This window comes from Stenella coeruleoalba (genome assembly GCF_951394435.1).
Source record: "Stenella coeruleoalba genome assembly, chromosome: X".
NCBI lineage: Eukaryota > Metazoa > Chordata > Mammalia > Artiodactyla > Delphinidae > Stenella > Stenella coeruleoalba.
This window is the reverse complement of record NC_137152.1, coordinates 77,197,314-77,224,536: the sequence shown is the minus strand read 5'-3', so window position 1 is coordinate 77,224,536 and position 27,223 is coordinate 77,197,314. Positions and strand designations below refer to the sequence as shown.

At 39.0% G+C, this 27,223-nt stretch overlaps 1 long non-coding RNA gene and 1 pseudogene across 4 annotated transcripts in view; both read left to right on the top strand.

Moving 5' to 3' along the window:
- The window catches only part of LOC307180738, a 734,518-nt gene that overhangs the window by 227,699 nt on the left and 479,596 nt on the right, over positions 1–27,223 (top strand). The window lies entirely within an intron of this gene.
- Positions 16,674–18,029, top strand: LOC307180803 (spermidine synthase-like; annotated as a pseudogene). The gene has a single exon. The product of its transcript is annotated as a spermidine synthase-like (transcript).

The window sequence follows — 27,223 nt, the reverse complement described above, 5'->3', positions numbered from 1 at the left end:
GCTCGGTTCTTTGTTGAATATGGATGTAAAATGGAATACTTGTTAACAACAAACTCTGTCAGCAGGCAGCATCACTGTTGAAGAGAACAGTTCACATTGTGAACTAGTTTTTGTTTTCTTTTGTGGTCTCTCTGCTCCCTGTAACAGTCTGTTCTTGGCTTAAGTAACATTGCAACTAGCATAATCCTGCATATTTTTTGTTTTAGGTCACTCTAAGAAGTTAGTTTACTTATATTTAGAAAACTAGTACAAAACAACACTGCCCTTACAGAACATTCTTTTCTCGAGTTTCCTTTTTAAGTCTTCACACCCTAGGATAAAGGAGGACTAAAATGATATCATTTCTGGAAGGAAAGCTGGGCCTCTTATAGTTTGGTAGGCATCATAATTAGAGAAACTTTCACTCTGGGTGGAGCAGTAATATCGGTTCTAATGCAAATGGCTCATTCTTTCTTGGTCTGTTTATCCATTTGATAAATATTTATTGAGTGCTTACTATATCCCTAGCACCCTTTGAGATGTTTGGAATAGAGTTAACAAAAATCTCCAAACTCATGGAGTTTACATTTTATGGGGGAAGGAGATAGGCAGGTAAATATATTAATGAATAAATGATATACTTACAGGTTGGATAATCAATATCATGGAACTAAAACAAGGTGATAAGCTGGAGAATGACTAAGGGGAGTGGGGAGTTCTTTATATTTAAGAAGAGCAATGAGACCTCCCTGGTGGTCCAGAGGTTAAGAATCTATCTTTCAATGCAGGGGACATGGGTTTGATCCTTGGTTGGGGAACTAAGATCCCACATGCCACAGGGCTACTAAGCCCATGCACCGTAACTACTGAAACCACGCGCTCTAGAGCCTGCACACCACAACTAGAAAGCCCACGTGCCACAACTAGACAGAAGCCCAGGCGCTACAACAAAGAGTCCACACACTGCAATGAAAGATCCCGCAGGCCGCAATGAAGATCCCATGTGCTGCAACTAAGACCCTATGCAGCCAAATAAATAAATATCGAAAAAGTGCAATTTATAATTTAAGTTGCTAATAGCAAATATGTTTATAATGAAATTTATATTAAGAAAACATAAGATCTCTCCTTGATTTTCTTTTTTTTTAATTTAAAAAAATTTTTTAATATTTATTTTTGGCCACATTGGATCTCTATTGCTGCGCATGGGCCCTTGCAGTGGCTTCTCTTGCTGCAGAGCACGGGCTCTAGGCATGTTGGCTTCAGTAGTTGTGGCTCTAGAGCACAGGCTCAGTAGTTGCAGCACACAGGCCTAGTTGCTTCATGGCATGTGGGATCCTCCCGGACCAGGGCTCAAACCTGTGTCCCCTGCATTGGCGGGTGGACTCTCAACCACTGTGCCACCAGGGAAGCCCATCTCCTTGATTTTCTTTATAAATAGATATATTGTATAAAGAGGAGGTGATAACTAAACTGATGAGGAGCCAGATACATGAAGATCTAGAAGGGCAGACATCCAAGTGTAAACCATAGGAATCACAAGAACCTTGAGGTAGGGTCTTTGGCTGGTTTTAAGAGTAGAAAAAAAGGCCAGTGTGGCTGGAATATAAGCGGGCAAGGTAACAAACAATTAGTGTGATTCGATAGATCAGTGATTCTTAAGTGTGCTCAGATACCTTAATACCATTGGCTGGCAAGCTGTACTGTTGAGTTCACTGGATAAGAGATGGTGTCCTCAGGTGTCCAATCCAAATTATGCAGGTCCCAATGGTTCTCTGATTACGAAAAATCAGGGAGATATTATTTAGTTCAGTGGTTCTCAAAATATGTTCCCTGGGCCAGTGACATCAATATCACTTGGAAATTTGTTAGAAATGTATGTTCTCACCCCAGCCCAGACCTAGAGAATTGGGGCTGGGGTCCAAGAGCCTGTGTTTTAATAAGCTGTCCAGGGGATTCTGATGCCAGATAGCGTGAGAGAATCACTGTGCTAGAAAATAACTGGGAGTGTGGGTGTGGCCAGGAAGAAGTATCTTTTTCCATTTAAAAGCCTCACTCCTGGGAGGACCTTCAAGATGGCAGAGGAGTAAGACGTGGAGATCATCTTCCTCCCCACAGATACATCAAAAGTACATCTACATGTGGAATAACTCCTACAGAACACCTACTGATGCTGGCAGAAGACCTCAGACTTCCCAAAAGGCAAGAAACTCCCCACATACCTGGGTAGGGCAAAAGAAAAAAGAAAAAACAGAAACAAAAGAATGGGGAAGGGACCTGCACCTCTGGGAGGGAGCTGTGAAGGAGGAAATGTTTCCATGCACTAGGAAGTCCCTTCACTGGCGGAGAAGGGGGGATGGGTGGGGGGAAGCTTCAGAACCACAGAGGAGAGCACAGCAACAGGGGTGCAGAGGGCAAAGCAGAGAGATTCCTGCACAGAGGGGATCACTGCCGACTAGTACTCACCAGCCTGAGAGGCTTGTCTGCTCACCCACTGGGGTGGGTGGGGGCTGGGAGCTGAGGCTTAGCTTCGGAGGTCAGATCCCAGGGAGAGGACTGGGGTTGGCTTTGCGAACACAGCCTAATTTGTTTTTGGTTTTATGTTTATCTTAGTTCAGTATTTAGAGCTTATTATAACTGGTAGATTTGTTTATTGATATGGTTGCTCTCTTCCTTTTTTTTTTTTTTTTCCCCGGTACATGGGCCTCTCACTGTTGTGGCCTCTCCCATTGCGGAGCACAGGCTCTGGATGCGCAGGCTCAGTGGCCATGGCCATGGCTCACGGGCCCAACCGCTCCACGGCATGTGGGATCTTCCTGGACTGGGGCACGAACCCATGTCCCCTGCATCAGCAGGTGGACTCTCAACCACTGCGCTGCCAGGGAAGCCCTCTTCCTTTTTTTATATATATATTTTTTTCCTTTTTCTCTTTTTCTGAGTGTGTATGTGTATGCTTCTTTGTGTGATTTGTCTGTATAGGTTAGCTTTTACCATTTGTCCTAGGGTCTGTCTGTCTGTCGTTTTTAGTAAAGATTTTAGTGCTTGTTATAATTGGTGGATTTATTTATTGGTTTGGTTGCTCCCTTCTATTTTTAAATTACTTTTTAATTTTAATACTTTTTAACTGTTTATTTTAATAACTTTATTTTATTTATTTTCTTTCTTTCTTTCTTATTTTTTTCTTTTCTCCCTTTTCTTCTGAGCCATGTGGCTGACAGTGTGTTGGTGCTCTGGCAGGGTATCAGGCCTGAGCCTCTGAGGTGTGAGAACCAAGTTCAGGACATTGGTCCACCAGAGACCTCCCAGTCCCTCATAATATCAATTGGCAAGAGCCCTCCCAGAGATCTCTGTCTCAACACTAAGACCCAGCTCCACTCAATGACCAGCAAGCTCCAGTTCTGGACACCCCATGCCAAACAACTAGCAAGACAGGAACACATCCCAACCCATTAGCGGAGAGGCTGCCTAAAATCAGCAGGTTCACAGACACCCCAAAACATACCACCGGACGCAGTCCTGCGCACCAGAGAGATAAGATCCAACCCCATCTATCAGAACACAGGCACCAGTCCCCTCCACCAGGAAGCCTAAACAAAGCATTGAACCAACCTTAGCCACTGGGGCAGACACCAAAAACAATGGGAACTACGAACCTGCAGCCTGTGAAAAGGAGACCCCAAACACAGTAAGTTAAGCAAAATGAGAAGACAGAGAAACACACAACAGATGAAGGAGCAAGGTAAAAACCCACCAGACCTAACAAATGAAGAGGAAAGAGGCAGTCTACCTGAAAAAAGAATTCAAGTAATGATAGTAAAGATGGTCCAAAATCTTGGAAATAGAAGGGAGAAAATACAAGAAACGTTTAACAAGGACCTAGAAGAACTAAAGAGCAAACAAACAATGATGAACAACACAATAAATGAAATTACAAATTCTCTAGAAGGGATCAATAGCAGAATAACTGAGGCAGAAGAATGGATAAGTGACCTGGAAGATAAAATAGTGGAAATAACTACCACAGAGCAGAATAAAGAAAAAAGAATGAAAAGAAATGAGGACAGTCTCAGAGACCTCTGGGACAACATTAAATGCACAAACATTAGAATTATAGGGGTCCCAGAAGAAGAAGAGAAAAAGAAAGGGACTGAGAAAATATTTGAAGAGATTATAGTTGAAAACTTCCCTAATATGGGAAAGGAAATAGTCAATCAAGTCCATGAAGTGCAGAGAGTCCCATACAGGATAAATCCAAGGAGAAACACACCAAGTCACATATTAATCAAACTGTCAAAAATTAAATACAAAGAAGAAATATTAAAAGCAGCAAAGGAAAAGCAACAAATAACATACAAGGGAATCCCCACAAGGTTAACACCTGATCTTTCAGAAGAAACTCTGCAAGCCAGAAGGGAGTGGCAGGACATATTTAAAGGGGTGAAAGGGAAAAACCCACAACTAAGAATACTCTACCCAGCAAGGTTCTCATTCAGATTCGAAGGAGAAATTAAAACCTTTACAGACAAGCAAAAGCTAAGAGAATTTAGCACTACCAAAACAGCTTTACAACAAATGCTAAAGGAACTTCTCTAGGCAGGAAACACAAGAGAAGGAAAAAACAATAACAAACCCAAAACGATTAAGAAAATGGGAATAGGAACATACTTATCGATAATTACCTTAAATGTAAATGGATTAAACGCTCCAACCCAAAGACACAAACTGGCTGAATGGATAGAAAAACAAGACCCGAATTTATGCTGCCTACAAGAGACTCACTTCAGACCTAGGGACACACACAGACTGAAAGTGAGGGTATAGAAAAAGGTGTTCCATGGAAATGGAAGTCAAAAGAAAGCTGGAGTAGCAATTCTCAGATCAGAAAAAATAGACTTTAAAATAAAGACTATTACAATAGACAGAGGACACTACATAATGATCAAGGGATCAATCCAAGAAGAAGTATAACAATTGTAAATATTTATGCACCCAACATAGGAGCACCTCCATACATAAGGCAAATGCTAACAGCCATAAAAGGGGAAATCGACAGTAACACAAAAATAGTAGGTGACTTTAACAGCCCACTTTCACCAATGGACAGATCATCCAAAATGAAAATAAAAAAGGAAGCACAAGCTTTAAATGACACATTAAACAGATGGACTTAATTGATATTTATAGGACCTTCTATCCAAAGACAACAGAATACAATTTCTTCTCAAGTGCTCATGGAACATTCTCCAGGGTAGATCATATCTTGGGTCACAAATCAAGCTTGAGAAATTTAAGAAAATTGAAATCGTATCAAACATCTTTTCCGAGCACAACACTATAAGACTAGATATCAATTATAGGAAAAAACTGTACAAAATACAAACACATGGAGACTAAACAATGCACTACTAAATAAAAAAGAGGTCACTAAAGAAATCAAAGAGGAAAACAAAAAATACCTAGAAACAAATGACAATGAAAGCACAACAACCCAAAACCTATTGGATGCATCAAAAGCAGTTCTAAGAGAGAAGTTTATAACAATATAATCCTAGAAACAAGAGACATCTCAAATAAACAACATAACCTTACACCTAAAGCAATTAGAGAAAGAAGAATAAAAAAAAACCCAAAGCTAGCAGAAGGAAAGAAATCATAAAGATCAGACTGAAAGTAAATGAAAAAGAAATAAAGGAAATGATAGCAAATATCAATAAAACTAAAAGCTGGTTCTTTGAGAAGATAAACAAAATTGAGAAACCATTAGCCAGACTCATCAAGAAAAAGAGGGAGAGGACTCAAATCATTAAATTTAGAAATGAAAAAGGAGAAGTTACAACTGACACTGCAGAAATACAAAGAATCATGAGATTACTACAAGCAACTCTATGCTAATAAAATGGACAACCTGGAAGAAATGGGCAAATTTTTAGAAAAGCACAACCTTCCGAGACTAAACCAGGAAGAAATAAATGTTATAAACAGAACAATCACAAGCACTGAAATTGAAACTGTGATTAAAAATCTTCCAACAAACAAAGCCCAGGACAAGGTGTCTTCACAAGCGAATTCTATCAAACATTTAGGGAAGAGGTAACAACTATCCTTCTCAAAATCTTCCAAAATATAGCAGAAGGAGGAGCACTCCCAAACTCATTCTACGAGGCCACCATCACCCTGAGACCAAAACGAGACAAAGATGTCACAAAAAAAGAAAACTACAGGCCAATATCACTGATGAACATAGATGCAAAATTCCTCAACAAAATACTAGTATGCAGAATCCAACATCACATTACAAGGATCATACATTATGATCAAGTGGGGTTTATCCCAGGAATGGAAGGATTCTTCAATATACACAAATCAATCAATGTGATACACCATATTAACAAATAGAAGGAGAAAAACCATATAATCCTCTCAATAGATGCAGAGAAAGCTTTGGACAAAATTCAACACCCATTTATGATAGAAACCCTCCAGAAAGTAGGCATAGAGGGAACTTACGTCAATGTAATAAAGGCCATATATGACAAACCCACAGCCAACTTCGCTCTCAATCATGAAAAGCTGAAACCATTTCCTCTAAGATCAGGAACAAGATAAGGCTGCCCACTCTCACCACTATTATTCAACATAGTTTTGGAAGTTTTAGCCACAGCAATCAGAGAAGGAAAAGAAATAAAAGGAATACAAATTGGAAAAGAAGAAGTGAAACTGTCACTGTTTGCAGATGACATGATACTGTACATAGATAATCTAAAGATGTTACCAGAAAACTGCTAGAGCTAATCAATGAATTTAGTAAAGTAGCAGGATACAAAATTAATGCATAGAAATCTCTTGCATTCCTATACACTAATGATGAAAAATCTGAAAGAGCAATTAAGGAAACACTCCCATTTACCATTGCAGCAAAAAGAATAACATACATAGGAATAAACCTACCTAAGGAGACAAAAGACCTGTATGCAGAAAATTATAAGACACTGATGAGAGAAATTAAAGATACAAACAGATGGAGAGATATACCATGTTGTTGGATTGGAAGAATCAACACTGTGAAAATGACTATACTACCCTAAGCAATCTACAAATTCAATGCAATCCCTATCAAACTACCACTGGCATTTTTCACAGAACTAGAACAAAAAATTTCACAATTTGTATGGAAACACAAATGACCCCGAATAGCCAAAGCAATATTGAGAAAGAAAAACGGAGCTGTAGGTATCAGGCTCCCTGACTTCAGACTATACTACAAAGCTACAGTAATCAAGACAGTATGATACTGGCACAAAAACAGAAATATAGATCAATGGAACAGGATAGAAAGCCAGAGATAAACCCACGCACATATGGTCACCTTATCTTTGATAAAGGAGGCAAGAATATACAATGGAGAAAAGACAGCCTCTTAAATAAGTGGTGCTGGCAAAACTGGACAGCTACATGTTAAAGAATGAAATTAGATCACTTCTTAACACCATACACAAAAATAAACTCAAAATGGATTAAAGACCAAAATGTAAGGCCAAAGAATATAAACCTCTTAGAGGAAAACATAGGCAGAACACTCTATGACATAAATCACAGTAAGATCCTTTTTGACCCATATCCTATAGAAATGGAAGTAAAAACAAAAATATAGAAATGGGACCTAATGCAACTTAAAAGCTTTTGCACAGCAAGGAAACCATAAACAAGATGAAGACAACCCTCAGAATGGGAGAAAATATTTGCAAATGAAGCAACTGACAAAGGATTAACCTCCAAACTATACAAGCAGCTCATGCAGCTCAATATCAAAGAAACAAACAACCCAATCCAAAAATGGGCAGAAGACCTAAAAAGACATTTCTCCAAAGGAGATATACAGATTGCCAATAAACACATGAAAGGATGCTCAACATCACTAATCATTGGAGAAATGCAAATCAAAACTACAATGAGGTACCACCTCACACAGGTCAGAATGGCCATCATCAAAAAGTCTACAACAGTAAATGGTGGAGAGGGTGTGGAGAAAAGGGAACCCTCTTGCACTGTTGGTGGGAATGTAAATTGGTACAGCCACTATGGAGAACAGTATGGAGGTTCCTTAAAAATCTAACAATAGAACTACCATACGACCCAGCAATCCCACTACTGGGTATATACCCTGAGAAAACCATAATTCAAAAAGAGTCATGTACCACAATGTTCATTGTAGCACTATTTACAATAGCCAGGACATGGAAGCAACCTAAGTGTCCACTGACAGATTACTGGATAAAGAAGATGTGGCATCTATATACAATGGAATATTACTCAGCCATAAAAAGAAACAGAATTGAGTTATTTGTAGTGAGGTGGATGGACCTAGAGTCTGTCATACAGTGTCAAGTAAGTCAGAAAGAGAAAAACAAATACAGTATGGTAACACATATATATGGAGTCTAAAAAAAACAAAAAAACAAAAAACAAATGGTTTTGACGAACCTAGGAGCAGGACAGGAATAAAGATGCTGAAGTAGAGAATGGACTTGAGGACACGGGAAGGGGGAAGGGTAAGCTGGGACAAAGTGAGAGAGTGCCATGGACATATATATGTACTACCAAATGTAAAATAGATAGCTACTGGAAAGCAGCACATGGCACAGGGAGATCAACTCGGTGCTTCGTTACCACCTAGAGGGGTGGGTTAGGGAGGGTGGGAAGGAGATGCAAGAGGGGGGGAATGTGGGGATATATGTATATGTATAGCTGGTTCACTTTGTGATACAGCAGAAACTAAAACACAATTGTAAAGCAATTGTACTCCAATAAAGAAGTTAAAAAAATAAAAAAGCCTCACTCGTCCATGTGTGCCCTTGAACTCATCTTCTACCGGAGAGGAGCTAGCTTAATTAATTCAGTAATTCTTCCTGACTGTATTAGAATTAAACAGGCAGTGCTCTCAGGGTTGTATGTGACTTATTTCAGTGAATCCTCATAATAACCCTGTGGGCTAGGTTCTATTATCATTCTTGTTTTTATAGATCAGGAGCTGGGGGCACAGAGAAGAAATTTGCTACAGATCACACAGGTAATAAGAAGGGTATGGATCTGGACAGTTTGGTTCTAGAGCCACATGAATAAATACTTTTCTATATGGCCTCTCAGTATACCTTGGAACAGTTGGGGTGATTTGATCTAAGATAACATTGTTCAAAAAATTGCCTTCTTTTTTTTTTTTTTGCGGTATGCGGGGCCTCTCACTGTTGTGGCCTCTCCCGTTGCGGAGCACAGGCTCCAGACGTGCAGGCTCAGCGGCCATGGCTCACGAGCCCAGCCGCTCCGTGGCATGTGGGATCTTGCCGGACTGGGGCATGAACCCGTGTCCCCTGCATCAGCAGGCAGACTCTCAACCACTGCGCCACCAGGGAAGCCCTGCCTTCACTTTTGACTTTGACTTTAAGTCACTGAATGATGCCCATAGGGGTCATCTGGTGACTATTCTTGTCCAAGTCTCTGAGAGGTGAAACGGCTTGCCTAAGATTAGATAGCCGGTTAGTGTCAGAGTCAAGACTTAAAACCCAGGTCCCTAACTTTCAAGTCAGTGTTAAAGACACATGCAAGGAAAACAAAACTGGTGATATGACATACTGAAAACAACAAAGCCAGGCCATATATCCAGCAGGTTCTGGATGTACTAGCCTTCCTTTATCTTGCTATTGCGAGCACAATAAGTTCTTTTCCTGATTCTGTTGTCCTTGAAGGGCCACAGGGCAGGTTCCCCCATGGAGGATACTGCCCTATCTAGCAGTACTGCCCTTTGCACACAGGGTGCAAGAAGGGAACATTAAGTTCTATTAGTAATAGCTTTCATTGTCAAATACATGAAAATACCAACTCATCAAAAACAAAGTAACTCTTCCCCCCCCACACACACATCCTCCACTTTTTTGTTTCCTAGCTTTTCTGGTTGTTTGTTTGCTTGGTTTTGTTTTCAACTGCTATTCTCAGTATATCTGTAGTGAAATTTTGTAAGGGAATGTGTATAGCAGTTGATTTTCTTATACCCTTAAGAAAATTATCCATCACCTCAGCCCTCTCACGAAACCTCAACAATACACATCAACTCTCCATTTTGACATACAAATCTGAAAGTAACCAGGTTTTCTGTTTTTACCCTCTGCTCTGCATTTACAAAAGTGTGATGTATAATTTAAGTTTTTAATCTCAAATGTGTTTGCTCTATAGGAAAGTTCTGTAATGATAAAATGTACTATCTCCGCTTGGTTTTCTTTATAAATATACTACTCTTGTCATCTTCCCTGTATTATAGTGAGCAAATAAATTAATTCCAATGTAAAATCCAGTTCTGACTGGTGTGATTTTTATTTTCATTAGACTCCTTCAAACTATTCGGTGGGGCTGGGGAACTTCTTAAGAGAATGCATAATTAATCACATATCATATTTTGTCAATGAGATGTAATTTTAAAATACATTTCCTGTGTATCATTTGGTCCTCCAAACAACTTCTCTTCAAAGAAAAGAGAAGTGTCTTCAAAACATCTTTGGATGTTTTTAACGTAAAATTCATTTCATCCCTGGCTGTCCCACAAACATAGTGTCTATAAGAGGGGAAAATGGTTCCTTAGTTTTCTGAAGGGGAACTCTTACTCGCAGATCCTTTCTCAAGTATTTTTGAGACTACAGTGTGTGTTGAGAAGCCATGACCACACTCAGTAAGGATCTAAGGAGAAGGTGTTTTACTCAAATACCAGCTTCCTCTTTTTGCCCTGCTTTGCTTTCAGTAAAACGGTGACTTTCTCAGAGAATACCTTAATAATAAATGTGAGTCATTTTGCTTGAATGCTAATACTGGGTTTTCGGCTGCAATAAAAGAAAACATTTCTAAACTGTTATAGTTCCTGAAAACTGGGTCATGGGCCAGTGTACTACAATGTAGAAATTCTGTGTTGTACGATTAGTTTTAATTAAGAGCTAGTTTGATTTTCAGGTAAATTGGTATCCTACTTCCCCAGCACAGCACGTTAGCAGCATTACTGCAACTTGAAGAGTTACTAGGAAGTGTTTTTACCTTTCTTGTAACTGATTATCAACAGATCATATCAGGTTTAGGAAAAAGGCTCACTTCTCTTCCAAGTGGCAGGAGTTCTCATGCTAGGATTACATGTCTCTCCAGAAGGCTGAGGGAGCGTTTCACTTTTTATTCTATTTTTTTTTCATCTGCACATATTCCTTTTGTTTCATCAAACAACTCATAGATACACAAATAGCTCTATGGAGACAGGCCCACCTGCTTTTTCTAACATTTTAGACAGTGTGCCAGACACTAGGGTGACCAGCTGTTCTGGTTTGCTTGGGACAGAGGGCTTTTCCTTGAATGCAGGACTTTCAGTGCCCAAACCAGGGAAGTCTGGGGCCAACCAACATGGTTGGTGACCTGAGTTCAGGCAAGTCATTCCTATATGACAATGTAAAAGCTTTCTACTCCTCAAGAGTTAATTCTGGACTTAAAGGTGGGGAGATTTGGTAAGATAACTTAATACTTCTCATAGATAATAAAGGAGTGAAAATCATAATTCAGTCAACAGGTCTGAGAACAAGTCAGGTGTCAAGGTCAGAGGCAACAGGAAAAGTATGAGGAGAGGAGACTATTAATAATCATAATCTTAGATTCTATACCTTTATTCTGGGTCCCAGGATCTATTCCAAGTGTTAAACAGTGGGGTTTGTATATTGAGCTTAATAATAATGGAAAGAATTATGAGAAATATTTGCACTATTTATTTTTATGTGCTTGATGTGCAAAACCCAGCACAACAGGCTGTGAATTATCATGTAATAGTTTCCAAATTGTGTCATTAGATGTGAGACAAATGGCTGAGATCCAGTTACATGCACTTCTAGTTTCAGCCTATGGAATTATAGTTCTGAGAGAAGTGTACATTTGTATGTGAAGTCTGGGGTTCAGACCAAGAGTCTTTGGATTTTTAGTTCTTTGATCCAACACAAAGTTATGTGCTTTCAGCCAAGTTGCTTAAACTTAGTGCCACGTTTTTACGATTCTTTGACTTGAGAGAGCAAAAGTTAGCTCTCAACTTCTAGGCTGAACAATTTTGGACAGTCCATAAAAGTAGTGGTTATTTGAAGTGAAGATGGAGAGAAGTCAGCTTTAGGATCAGAAATGAGCTCTATGAATGGATGGTGCAGCCACAATTCTGTCCCCATGTTATTTGCCTGTCAGGCACCAATATGGTTAGCATCAATTGGAAAGTCCTCTGTCTGACTTCTATTATCTGCTCCCAAACTACCTATCAAGTCCTATTTCCTACTGAGTAGTATGCCATGGGAGTCAGCACATGTATCCTGAAACTAGACTGGGTTCAAAACCTTGCTCCATCATTATATAAACTCTATGACCTCGGGCACATTTCTTAATCTCTCTGTGCCTGTTCCCTCATTTGCAAAATTGGGGTATTATTAATAGTGCCTTGCACAGAATGTCTGCTATTATTATTATTACTGTTGTCATTATTATTATTCCTTTACATGTGTCCCTTGCTCTAGGGTACGTGCTCTCTTTAATATCTACATACCATGCTGACTTTTAATGTTTTCGCTTGTGTTGAACTCTCTACATGCAACATAGTATCTTATCCTGCGTCCCCAAATGTTTTCCATCTTAAAATGACCGTTTCAATTCTGATCTTTTATGTGGGACTTTCACAAAACTCTCCTTTTGATAAATTCCTTTATAATTACTACTTGGACCATGCATTTCAGCTTTCAACTATCTGCTGTTTGGTGTGTGCTAATGTTGTCTCTTCTGCTGATCTGGAAACTTTTTGACAGGTGGGGCAATGTCTTGTCTATTTTATTGTATGCTTTACAGCCTCTAGTGTGTTTCTAACTAAATAGTTGATTGATTCATATCAGGGAACCTATGCCTAAATTTGATCCTTTGTTTCTCCTACTACTTTTGAGACATAAAGGCATCAGTTAAATCACTTCAAGAATCGGTCTCACAAAATCTTGCTGATTTTACACTTTCAGCAGTTCTGTATTTGTGGTAGCATATCATTTACAGGTCAGTTTTTTTCATGTTTGGATTTAGAAAAGAATAAAACATGGTGTTTTTACATAAAGTTCATATACATCACTAAATCACACGTACTAGAGTTAAGTCCCATGAAGATAGGATGAATTATAATAATAATTTAAAAAACTGTATTACAGAAATTTCCACATACACACAAAAGTAGAATAATATAATCAATTCCACGTAACTATCACCCAATTTACATGATTATTAACACCTTTCCAATCTTGCTTCATCTATCCCACCCATTTTTTTTTTTTGGTCTGGAATATTTTAAAGCAAATTCATCATATTTCATCCATAAGTAGTTCAGTATGCATCATTAACAGTTGAAGAGATATAATTTTTAAAAGAACCAATAAATAGTTCTCAATACTGTGTTAAAATCATCAAATCTTTTCTTACAATCTTACAACTTTAATAATACCACTTTGCTCTCTTCTACCCCAAAGATATAAGTAAACCTATAAAAATAGATGTTCCTAGTGGATGATAGGAAATATATGTGAAACATGAAGGGTATTTTACTGTCTCAGCTATAGTCTTTGAAGTATAGCAGGAACCTTGCTTTGATAGGACACACTGCATTATTTCAATGTGATAGATTACTATAATAATCAAATGGAAAGTATATATTTATTTCATTTGAATGTCTTTTCAGCTCTATGATATTTTTGGATATGTTAAATGTAGAATGGGGCTACCCAGGTTCATGATACAATATAGTTCATCAGTCTATTTTAATAAGGCCATTTTTCTGGGAATGTTAGAACCTGATGGCTTTAATGATTTGATGACGCTATTTCACAAGTGATTGTGATATCATTCCCTCCTAAACTGATCATAAAGTACCAGAGGTGTAAAGGTAGATGTTTAAACACCTATTTATCTTATTCAGTTTACCAAGCACTGTCCATACAAATGGTAATCATTGATTTATAAATTATGGCAAGTTATGTTTTGTACTTTTAAAGTTACAGTTTAATAGGATACTAGTTTGAACAACATATAGTTTGTAAATGTTAAAGCAACAGTGTTAAATAAAGAGGCACATTACGAGAATTGTTAGGGACATGCATGTTTCTTACAACAAACGTTGTATAGTTCTGTTATGTAAATCTGAGCCACACAAGTATTACAATATAAGAAATAAAATTGAGGGGGTTAAGGTTGTTAATCATTTATACATTATACCTGTAGATTGGAAGTCTATATTGTTTATACTAATTTCCCTACAGTTGGCCTGAGCTGGATAGATAGACAGATCCCTGGGAGTACCATAAATCCATGAAGGCAACATCAGCTCTAACTGACTGGAGTGAAATGTACCTGACTGGCTGTCAGTTCTCTTTGTAAGTTAGGGTTCACTGAACTCCCATTTTGGAATCGTCTAGGATGAACTGAATTCAAATAAAAACTTCCCTGTAGGCAGTTAAAGCTGAACTATAAGTCTGTCTTTCAGTGATCTTTGTTTTGATATTTTTCTTCACATTCATAACTACTGCCTCTGTGTATACTTTAACTTTGCAGATATTCTGCCCAATAAACTGTTCAAGTTTGTGTTTTGATTCCATGCCATTAATTTGTATCAAAGCTTGCATGTATTCCTATACTCTTACAGAATTAACTTTAGGCTTTTATTTTCCCTTCATTGTGTGAATTTGACTAAAGCAGAGCCATTTTTCAAAGTGAAAAGGTTTTATTTGGAAAATTCCTTTGAAATGACTTCTTTAGTATAGATTCTAGAATTGCCAGACTATAGCCATTTCTAGAATATAATTCCCAAGAAATTTCTTCCAATAAAGTGAATTATGGATTACTGGCACATATTTTTTTTTCCTTGCATGGCAAAGAGAAAAGAAAAATAAAGAGGATTTTATCTTCAATTTTGAAGAAAAATTATTTGGTCTGGTGTCCTGAAATTCAATCTTTGATCAGGAGTACTTTGAGTAAAATGAAAATTCAGGACTGCTATTTCTCCCTGCCTCATTTTTCAGGCTCCTGAATATGGTTTTCTTTTGAAATATTATGGGAATATTTTGAAATAATATGGGAAATATTTTGAAATATTATGGTCTGAGTAATGTTTGCCATGAACATTTAAAACAAACGGCATATTCAAGGTAAAAATAAAAGAAAGCAACTCAATAGCATTCTGTCAGAGAGTTGGATTTTATGGTCTCATGAGAGTAATTAGAAAAGTCAACCATGAAGCTATCTAAGCTATGCACAAGACAGGGCTGAGAAAATATTTTCCAGTAGATCTTTTAATCTACAAGCTTTGGGTCACATTTCTTCTGTGATTATAGGTGTTAGGCATATTTGACAGATAGTCTAGAAAAAGGAGAGTCATTATTAATATGGAAAGCCAAGGCCATGATACGGAGTAGGCTTATCCTGTGACTAGTTCTACAACCAATGCTAGTCACCTGATTCCACTTAGCCTCTATTTTCTCATCAGGAAATGGGAACAATATCTGTTATTGTGATGGCAAGATAAATGTAATGCGCGTGCAAGTGTCATGAGGTAGTCAGCAAAACCCAAGCTGCTTTCATTGGTGAGATGAAGGGGGAAATGGAATTATGGTACCATGATGCCAGAAACTATCATGAGAATCTTTAAGGTGACAATTTCAAAAGAAATTCATATCATTTTTGTCAAAACAGCAACCACAATAACAAGAAAACTAGAGGACACAGAATTTTGTCTTTGTGGAGAAGGTGGTAGCACCAGGTAGGAAGCAATGTTATATAGTAAGAGAGGAAATCATCAGTGACTTCAAGTTTAATGAGAAAGGTACCTTCCAGCAGAAAGCAGATAAGAGGCTTTGATTTTCTTGACAGTAGCGCTATCCAGTACTTTTAGTTGGTCTTCAGATGATCAAACCCAGTGGTTTGCCGGAGACTTCCCCAGTTTTAACACTGAGAGTCCCAAATCCTGGCAAACTCCTCTGTCCAGGTCAAAATGGGCCTGGGTCTATTTGGTCTTCATGACATTGGCTGAGTTTGTCAAGCTATGCAGTGGGGAACAGAAGTTCACAAGGCTTTCCTCCTTCATAGTGAAAACTAATTTTATTCTAGGACACGCATATTTTCTGGTAATGAAATATCATTTATATATATATATATATATATATATATATATATATTTTTTTTTTTTTTTTTTTTTTTTTTTTTTTTTTTTTTCGGTACGTGGGTCTCTCACTGTTGTGGCCTCTCCCGTTGCGGAGCACAGGCTCCGGACGCGCAGGCTCAGCGGCCATGGCTCACGGGCGTAGCCGCTCCGCGGCATGTGGGATCTTCCTGGACCGGGGCACGAACCCGTGTCCCCTGCATCGGCAGGTGGACTCTCAACCACTGCACCACCAGGGAAGCCCTCATTTTTATAATTTTGTATTAAATGTGTTTGCTTGGTAAGTGGGCACAGCACAGCTTGTGGTCTCTAGTGGATGTTCCCAGAAGTGCTGGGAGGGGATTATGCCACACAGAAGTGACACAGTGATCTGGAGACATGGGGTAGAATGTTAATGATAAGAAATGGCTAGGAGATAAAAAGATACCAAAGGCCTCTGCAAAGAGGTTTCGGGTTTCGCTCCTGCCAGCAGGCTCCGCCCCGTCGGTGGTGGTAGGGCACGGGCGGGGTTAGGGCGAGGCGCTGGCGCTGGCGCTGGGTGGGGCTGGTCCCGTTGTGCTGCGGCTCTGCGCTACCTGCAGTCCCGGGCCGGAATCCCGCTGCTCCGGCCTCGAGTCTGCCCGCCCGCCAGCCTGCCAGCCATGGAGCCCGGCCCCGACGGCCCCGCCGCCATCTGGTTCCGCTAGACGTGCAGCGCATGGCCCGGCCAGGCCCTGTCGCTGCAGGCGGAGCAGCTGCTACACCATCAGTGCTCGCGGTATCAGGATATCCCTGTCTTCCGCAGTAAGAGCTACGGCGACGTGCCGGTGTTGGATGGCGTCGTCCAGTGCACAGAGAGGGACGAGTTCTCCTACCAGGAGATGATAGCCAACTTGCCCCTCTGCAGCCACCCCAATCCACGCAAGGTGCTGATCGTCGGGGGCGGGGATGGGGGTGTCCTGCGGCAGGTGGTGAAGCATTCCTCCGTGGAGTCCGTGGTCCAGTGCGAGATCGACGAGGATGTCGTTCAAGTCTCCAAGAAGTTCCTGCCGGGCATGGCCGTTGGCTACTCGAGCTCAAAGCTCATCCTACATGTGGATAATGGTTTTGAGTTCATGAAACAGAACCAGGATGCTTTCGATGTCATTATCACTGACTCCTCAGACCCCCTGGGCCCTGCTGAGAGTCTATTCAAGGATTCCTGTTACCGGCTCATGAAGACGGCCCTGAAGAAGGGTGGCATCCTCTGCTGCCAGGGCGAGTGTCAGTGGCTGCACCTGGACCTCATCAAGGTGATGCGGCAGTTCTGCAAATCACCCTTCCCGGTGGTCGGCTACGCTTACTGCACCATCCCCACCTACCCCAGCTGCCAAATTGGCTTCATACTGTGCAGCAAAAATCCAAGCACCAACTTCCTGGAGCCCGTGCAGCCCCTGACGCAGAAGCAGGTGGAACAGATACAGCTGAAATACTACAACTCTGATGTACATCGGGCACCCTTCATCCTGTCCGAGTTTGCCCGCAAAGCCCTGAATGATGTGTGCTGAGCCCAGGCGCCGCTGCCGGTGCCGCCCAGGACCTCCGGCCAGCAAGCCTCCAGGGTGGCTGGACGCCGCCAGCCCTGGATGAGACTCCCGCAGACTCGCTTCCGAATCCAGTGTTACAGGACCCAGAATGCTGCCCGGCCTGCCCTGTTAGGACTTTCTGTGTGGCGTTCAGCTTGCAAGTTTATACCAGGTGCCTACAGCACCATCTCCACCTCTGTCGCCCCTCACTCACCAAACACATGTATCTAGAACAACAATGAGAACAAATATTCCGCCAATATTAGGAACTCAACGCAAGACGTTTGTATACTGTTTAGTTTTGAGTATGCAACAGCCTGTTTTGGAGGAAATGGCAGTTTCTCCTCTAAGCCACTTGTAGCTGAGAACTTCATAGTAGAGTTTATGTCTTGGAGGAGGAGAGAGTATTTTGATGAGCTACAAATTGGCTATTCACTAAGAAGCTAAAACATAAATTAGTCTTAAAGTGGTGGGTCATAGGGAAGTATATCTGAACACAGAAGTTGAAATTAGGGCAGAAATAGTCTCTCTCTCACAATTCCCTTCCTTCACTTTAAGTGAATCTCTTGCCTGATATAAAAAGAAAGGCAGGGCTCAAGAAACGGAAAGGAGAAACAGAAGAAAACTACAAAAATGAAACAGGCAAGAGTTTCCTGAATGCTCTTCATTCACTCAAAATTAGCAGAGTAAAATTCAAGCCCACCGAATAATAATTAAGGCCCCATTTGCCTAGATTCCAAATATCTGAAGCCTATTTGAGTAGGCGTGTGTTATCTAGCACCCATAAGAGCTATGGGATGGAGGTGGAAATAATCCTCTTTGATAAAGATAAAAGATCTTGAGAAGGATTTTCCAGAGAAGAGGCCCATTCTAGATCTTAAGTCTGCCTTGGGCTCCAGAAAGCTAAATGTAGAATGTTGTGGTAACATACTTGCTCATGTACAGCTGTGTTATATAAACACCCTCAATTAAATTCTGACTCACTTTTTATTTTCTCCCAAACTTGTATAATAATGCCAAATGCATAAACATTTATGCCTGGGTTCTCTGAGTGTCTTGTTGGCTTTACTTATGGCAAATGTGTTTTTAAAAGGAGGTGGAAGGTAACAGTGATGGGGCTTGGAAATATGTGCTACCTAGGAACAGGCTCTCTGACCCTAGCTAGGATTGAAAGTTGGTGTGCCTCCCAACACCTACTAGGTGATCAGCCAAATCTGACCCTGAAGTTCTTTCACAATCCAACTACACGTGTTCTGGTATACAGTTTGCACACTGCCTCATTGGATCTTGCCTTTCTTTATGGAAACTATGCGAAGATCAACATTTCTTGCTTGAGATGTAGGTATAACCTTATACAGGCTTAGACATTGATGTAACAGTAGAGATTATGAGCTATAACCATTCTGCCCACTAAGTACTGGAAATCTTCCTTGGAATGTGGAAGAGGAAGACTCCTTGATTCATTCATCAACTAAGTATTTAAAACATGACTGATACATGCTATTGGGTTTACAACTCCAAAATGCATCTTACAATGGTCTTTGGTAATTAGAGATGTTATAAGAAAACACCTTTTTTAAAGTTATAATGTTAAAACAATTATAAAGCCAGAAACCAACACTCACTCAAAATTCAGTTAGTTAAACTTTGTCAATAAAGGCAATTCTATTTTATAATATGGTATTAAAAAGGATGAAAATAGAAATTATATGTAAATGACACAGATTGTGGGGTTGTGTTTAGATTTTCTTCCTATGTGTTTAGGACAGGTAAACAGTTTCATAAGTTTTCTATTTTGTAAAAATAGCTGAAACTAAATTGTAAGCTTCAAAATTGCCCTGGCTTTGCTTGACTAAAAGGACATGTAATAAGGGTATGTAGAAGTCATAAACCAAGTGATTAAAACATAGGATTAGCAAGACAAAGTCATTAGTTCATGTTCCTATTGATCAGCAATGTTTATTAATTCTCCACTGCATGCTAAACTTTATTGCACATTCCTCTTGAAAAAATCTTCAGTCAGAAAATGGACGAAAATGTTTAAATTCACCTATGGAGGCTAGATCACTGTAGGTTTGAAAAAAAAACAAAACACTGTACTATAAGTTCACTAAATGAAATTTGTGCTACCTTTGGTTAGACAATTAGTAGAGAAGAAAATAAATGAGAACTCGGATTTGAGACACTCTAGCCATTCCTGTGGCCCGATTAATCTCTTATGCAGCACTCATTTAAATAATTTGCACACACTAATTTTAGATCTCTAAATTGCTCATACTTTGTGTGTAGAAACTGATTATGATTGTCATATCCGTGGAGTGACACAGGACTAAGAAACTTCAACTCAGATCTCAAAATTAGTAGGCATGAATTAATTTGAAATCTGCTTATCTCAAAGTAGCTCCAGTGGTCCCAATGTATGTGAATTTATAATATTGTATGATTAATGAAAGGGGCCACTGGTGACCACATCAGGGATTGAAATAACTGAAAAGGGTAAAAATAAATCTATTCTGTTTTATTGTAGAAGTTTTGGGGTACCATTGGAGGCAGAGATTATTGAACTGACCATTCTAGAATATAAAGAAGAGTTTTGTGCACAAACCACTGAGTCAGCAGTGGTTCAGTGGTTTCTTAAACAGAAAACAAAACCAAGAAATATGTATTTAGATGACCAGAATCCAAAATCGTGTTGAATTATAGTTAGAAATTTTAAGAAAACCAGATACCCAATATTACTATCCTAAAATTGTATTTTACAGTTTGCTCTGTGAAATCTGAGCTTTGTGGAATGTTTCTTAAACGAAGTACTGTTTTAGTCTGCTTGGGCTGCTATAACAAAAGACCAGACTGGGTAGCTTATAAACAACAGAAATTTTTCTTACAGTTCTGGAGGCTGGAAGGCAGAGATCAGGGTGCCATCATGGTGGGGTGAGGGGTCTCTTCTGTAGATTTCATGTATCCTTGCTTGGTGGAAGGGGCATAGGGTCTCTCTGGGGCCTCTTTTATAAGAACACATTTCATTCATGAGGGCTCTGCACTCATGACCTAAGCACCTTCCAAAGGCCTCACCTACCAATACCGTCACCGTAGGAGTTAGGATTTCAACAAATGAATTCTGGGGGGACATGAACATTCAGACCATAGCAGTTGCCCTTCAAGTCTTCCTAAGAGTTGGTACCTTCTGAAAGTGGGAAAACAGATGCACCATGATGACAAACAATGACAAAATTTGTGCCTTAGTTTACTGTTTCCACAGTGTACTGCTGAATCTGGACCTTTAGTTAATACGAGGACATCACAGTCCCAACTGGGTGGAGTAATTCATGTCTAGTGATGAAACAGGCCTCCTGAACACTGCACTTTCACTTTTTGAAGGGAGGTCTTTAGACACTAAAGCCAACTTGGAAAAAAAATACTTTCTCAGTCGATTTCACCACAGAAATGATTGTAGTGCTAGTGCATAAATAGACAAGGTGGAGTAAAGAATTAGGGCATTTAAATAGCCAGCCTGGGCAAAAAACAAGTTTATTGGCAGAGGTGGGATGGGGTGGTACTTTTTTTTCACAGTGAAAAGGAATTATTCAGATTAGATGCTTCTACTGTTCAACTCTTACTTCGTATTGCATTCAATGTATTGACTCGTAGTCCTTTAAATCTGTGTCTCTTAGCAAAGATGACAAAAGTTTGTGCTGGCAGGTAACCTGATCGTTATGGACCAAATTTTGATGTCCCCCACAAATGTGTATGTTGAAGCCCTAAACTCTAATGTGGCGGTATTTGAAGATGGGGCTTTGGGGAGGTAATTAGGATTAGATGAGGTCATGAGGGTGGGACTCTCATGATGGGATTAGTGCCCTTATAAGAAGAGATACCAGAGAGCTTGCTCTCTCTCTTTTCCTGTGCACACACAATGAAGAGGTCATGTGACCTTACAGAGAGATGGTGGCCATCTGCAAGCCAGAGTAGAGGCCTCAGAATGAAACCTACCTTGCCAGCACATTGCTCTTGGAGATTCTAGCTTCCAGAATTGTGAGAAATAAATTTCTGTTGTTTAAGCCACTAAGACAATGGTATTTTGTTATAGCAGCCTGAGCTGACTGACTATGATAGTTCTAAATACCTGTTTTTTTTATGATGGTATAAAGGCTTTTACTGCTCTTGGGTTCCTCCTCTTGAAATGATACTGCCTTATAGTTAGAGAATAACTATCCTTGTATGGGTTCCAAACAGTTAAAATTACCTTATCATAAATTTTGCTTCATAAGAAACAGCTTTATAGTTTGGTGCAAGTGCATTTGAGATATCTGTGTTCCAACAGAAGGTGCTTCCTCTCAGCCTGTATTTTCCTTCTAATTGAAGTGGCAATTAAGTAGTTCATTAATGGTCATGCCATAATCACAGACTTATATAAGGGATCATAAAGGTCAGATTGTCCAGCCCTTTCATTTTACTTCTCCAAGGAAGTAAGGAAGAATGAAAGAATAACTACAGCTTTATTACCAAATGACATTTAAAAAAATGGTGATGCAAGTGGACCTTTAAAAAATAAAGGAAACATATAAGAAGACAAAAAGTGTATAGAGAATACTAGATAGATTTAGGTTTTATATTTATCTCCTTAAAGAGAAATTGAATTCAACTTTGGACCCACCTACAACTGGAGCTTCAGAAAACATGTTTGGCCTCATCTTATCTTTGAAATGAAAGCTGCTGTCTTCACTCTTGAACCAACTGAGGGTACAAGGATGCATTAGAAAATTTGATAATTGGTAGAGTTGGGTTTTGTGGGGTTTTATTTTTGGTATAGTCCTTTTATTTCTTTAAAATAGTAAGCAGGTATATTTTGCAAAACTCATAAGAACTATGAGGTTGTTTTCCTCCTTTACTGAACAGAAGCCACCTGCCACAAATATACATTTTGGGAATTATTTTGATATGAGTTATGGGAAATAGAAAGCAAAATTTTGTACAGTAGAGGACATAACTTTACAGTAAGTCTACAGTTGTCTTATAGCTGTTCGTTAAGTGTTTTGAGTCTCTTTTTAATTCAAGGATATCTTTAGGATCTAGTTTCCGAAAACAGTCTCAAATTACCATCAAAATGTAACTGGGCTACCCTATGTTTTCCCTGTCAAGGAACTGACATTCTATGAACCCTATTTAATTTGCAGCTATCTTAATAGAATGTGTTGAGTAAGAATTAAGGATTATTATTATCACCACCACCATCATCATCATCATCATTAATTGTGTTAAAAGGAAACCTTGGGAGGCATAAGTGACCTGCTGGCAAGGATTACCCACTCTGGAGTGTGCAGTGGATCAGTTTTGCTCTCAGCAGGAGGCAGCATTATAATCAATAGAAATTGCCCATATGGGGTTTGAAAGACACTGTGATACATGAAAGAATGCTCAACATCATTAATCATTAGAGAAATGCAAATCAAAACTACAATGAGATAAAACCTCACATCAGTCAGAATGGCCATCATCAAAAAATCTACAAACAATAATTGCTGGAGAGGGTGTGGAGAAAAGGGAACCCTTTTGCACTGTTGGTGGGAATGTAAATTGATACAGCCACTATGGAGAACAGTATGGAGGTTCCTAAAAAAACTGAAAATAGAACTACCATACAACCCAGCAATCCCACTACTGGGCATATACCCTGAGAAAACCATAATTCAAAGAGTCATGTACCACAATGTTCATTGCAGCTCTATTTACAATAGCCAGGACATGGAAGCAACCTAAGTGTCCACTGACAGACAAATGGATAAAGAAGATGTGGCACTTATATACAATGGAATATTACTCAGCCATAAAAAGAAATGAAATTGAGTTATCTGTAGTGAGGTGGATGGACCTAGAGTCTGTCATACAGAGTGAAGTAAGTCAGAAAGAGAAAGACAAATACCGTATGCTAACACATATATATGGAATCTAAAAAGAAAAAAAAAGGTCATGAAGAGCCTAGGGGCAGGACGGGAATAAAGACGCAGACCTACTAGAGAATGGACTTGAGGACACAGGGAGGGGAACGGTAAGCTGGGACAAAGTGAGAGAGTGGCATGGACATATATACACTACCAAATGCAAAACCGATAGCAAGTGGGAAGCAGCCGCATAGCACAGGGATATCAGCTCAGTGCTTTGTGACCGCCTGGAGGGGTGGGATAGGGAGGGTGGGAGGGAGGGAGACACAAGAGGGAAGAAATATGGGGATATATGTATATGTATAGCTGATTTACTTTGTTATAAAGCAGAAACTAACACACCATTGTAAAGCAATTATACTTCAATAAAGATGTTTAAAAAAGCATTAAAAATATAAATAAATAAAACCCAAACAGATTAAACTCAAAAAAAAAAAAAAAACACTGTGACAATTAAGTTCACCAGAAAGACTTATTGTAAACCACAACTCTGTGAACCTTCTGCAGATTTCATTGACTGCAGTGTCTAAATTGGAAGATATAGCAATTTTTTTCCCCCATGCTCAGCAAAAACTGTTAACTGGCTTTTGTGTGTGTGTGGGGGTATAAAACATTCACTGAGTGTTTCTCATATTCTACTGAGTCAATATTAAACTGTACTTTTCTATTTTTGCTAATAGTCATTATCATAAAAACGTTTGTCTTTTTAAACATTTTCCCATATGTTCATGGTTCAGTTAAACATTCTCTGGCCTCTAGGAAATTATAGCTTAAAATAGTATCAATAGTTCACCACTTTATGTCTCAACAAACCTTTTTGATTGAAGTTCCCCAAAGGCCTTGAGTTGACCTTTACATAAATAAATGTGGACAATGGATATAGGGGTTTGCAAAATACAAAAAAGTACTATTTTTTAAAATCCCATAAAGACCTTGTTTGTTGCTGTCATTTGAGAAGAGGGCAACACGTTGATTTAGCATATTTAATAACTTTTCACACAAAGAGGTTAGAAAGACTTGAGCATCAAGGGAATAACCCAGAATAAATACTAAATCAGTGTTTCTCAAATGTTAATGATGATATCGGTCTTCCTACTAAATACTTAGGGTGATTCTGATGCATACAGTTCACTTACTATATAGTGTGCTTTGAATTATACCACTGTAATTTCCACATTCTTGGTCTGTCAGCAAGTGCCTTTCTGTATTAGAATTCAGAAATTTCGAGAACCAAATGGATTAGATGTACGGCCTTCAGATCTTTAAATGCATTATTTCACACAGTTCTAAGGAAGTTTTGAGTTTGATGGATTTCAATCTTCTTAATAATATAATTTACTTTGTAACATACAGGTGTAATCCATTCTTCCACAAAATCTCTCCGAGGGAGTGTTTGTGTGTATCTCTTCTCTCTCCAAATGACCTTGACATCAGTTTGTTAAAGTGGCTTATGCCATTCCTGACTTATTACAGTTCATTGGGCTTCATATTTTCTGATCAGCCATGATTTCAATGTATTTGCTTTAAAGAGGTTTTTGTAAGTTACATATAAAAAGGAACTTTTCTACCATTCAGAGAAAGACATATGTAAATGAGACAGTATTTGTAGCATGACAGTCAAAGATACCTCAAGGATTTGGGTATTGGATTGTGTATTTAGTTGCCAGCTATAGATTATAGGAGGCTATTATGTGAAACTATTATATACCTGGAGTTGAAGTAAAATATGTCAGAAATTTTTTTAAAGAAATCTCAATTTATTCATTGTATGAAAAAAGGAATAGACCACAGCCCCCTTGCATGAAGTGATTGCATTAGTAAGGGGAATTTTATTTCTAAAACCAAAAAGACAGACTTTCAAAAGCTGCTGTTATTTACTGTACTTTAGACAGTTCCTCTGTGAAGGCCTTTCTAGTATATTAAAGACCTGTTCCAATCAAAAGTATTTTCTACTGGCTGATGATATAATTATACTAAGTTATCAAGAGATTGTTCAAGATCTAAGTTAACAAGAGATTGTTCTTGATTCCCAGGGTGAAATTCCTTTCTTTAGCAACCATGGAATTGACATGCTTCATTGTTCATTATTCATCATTCTTTTGCTTCCTCTGCTCTACAGTCTGGATCCAGAAAAGTCTCCTTGGAGACTTTATTGCACATGCTTGGACATCTTGATGATGGTGATTTTTTTGTATTGTTTCATTTTTTTTGTTTGTTTTTCTTACTTGTCAGAGGGTCATTTAATTAGAGCTTCATCAGTTTATGATTGTTCTAGATAGTCTTCAGAGGCTGAGTCACTTCTCCAATTTCTGTTGTTGTTAGTTTTGTTTGTTTGTTTGCTTTTGTCTGTGGCTGGAGAGGTCTTTCTGAAACAAACATACAACTCACCAAACACAAAAACAATCAGTCAAACCTGCTGGTTTTTCTCAAGAGGCTCGATGTTTAGTTTATTCATTTAGAAACTTTGCCTTGTGTTTCTCCCCCTCCTTCTCCATCTCTTCCTCTGCCTTCTGTTTATAAGAAAAGCTCAAGCAGCTCTGTGCTTTAATAGGCAAGGCTGAAGGCAGAGTTCTGCCTCTGGGAAATGTTTATTCTGGAAAAACACAGGAGACATTTGTTTGGTCTGACTCATCTAGACTATGTCATAAGCCGTCTTGGGCAAAAAAGAGAAGATGCCTTAAATATTGATGCCTGTCCAGACTCAATTTTATGTTTAAAAACCAAAGAATTGTGGCCACTGCAACCTCTTAATTAATCAGTAAATATTTATCAGTCCACTAATATTTTTTTAGTCATCTTTCCTTCCGAGGATATGAATAAAGTTCATAAACACAATAGTTTTCTGTTATTTGCTGAACAAATGGTTATCCTTGACAAGTAGCCATTTTTAAGCCTTCCGTAGTAACTTGAAAGAACAATGCTAAGGAAAAATCAAATAGTGCGTTTACTCATACCAGAGCTGTGCATATCTCTGTGATGGGGGACGTGGGAGGTATGCAGGGAAAAGAAGGCAAGTAATATCATGACCCTGCTTTGTCTGCTTGGTCCTTTCTTTGCTCTTAAATCTCTGTGCAGATCTGTCAGAAATTATCACCCAAGGGATTCCAATTTCCTGTTCCTGCCTCTGGCTAGCAGCCCAGGGCTACCACCATATGCCCTCCTCCCCAATTGGCCACTGTTCCACTCAAAACAGAGAAAGGGAAAAACTAGTTGAAGTCTCTCATGCTATTTTTTCAACTTCTCAGACTAAACCTACTGGAATCTTTTTATTCACTTATTTGTTTAGTCTTCACTCACTGTTTGTATAAATATTGTATACTTGCTATATATTCAGCAAAGTGCTAGGTGTAAAGGGGAGGCGAGTAGTGTTGATAAGAGAAAGGGCAAGGAATAAGAAATCTTTAAAGAAAAAAACAGAAGCCTTCCCTACCTTAAAGTCTAGCTGGGGGAAAATTACATACCTTAGTCAAATAAATGGAAGCAATTAAAAAGCAACAGGCAAAAATAATAAAATAATGTAAATAGTATATATA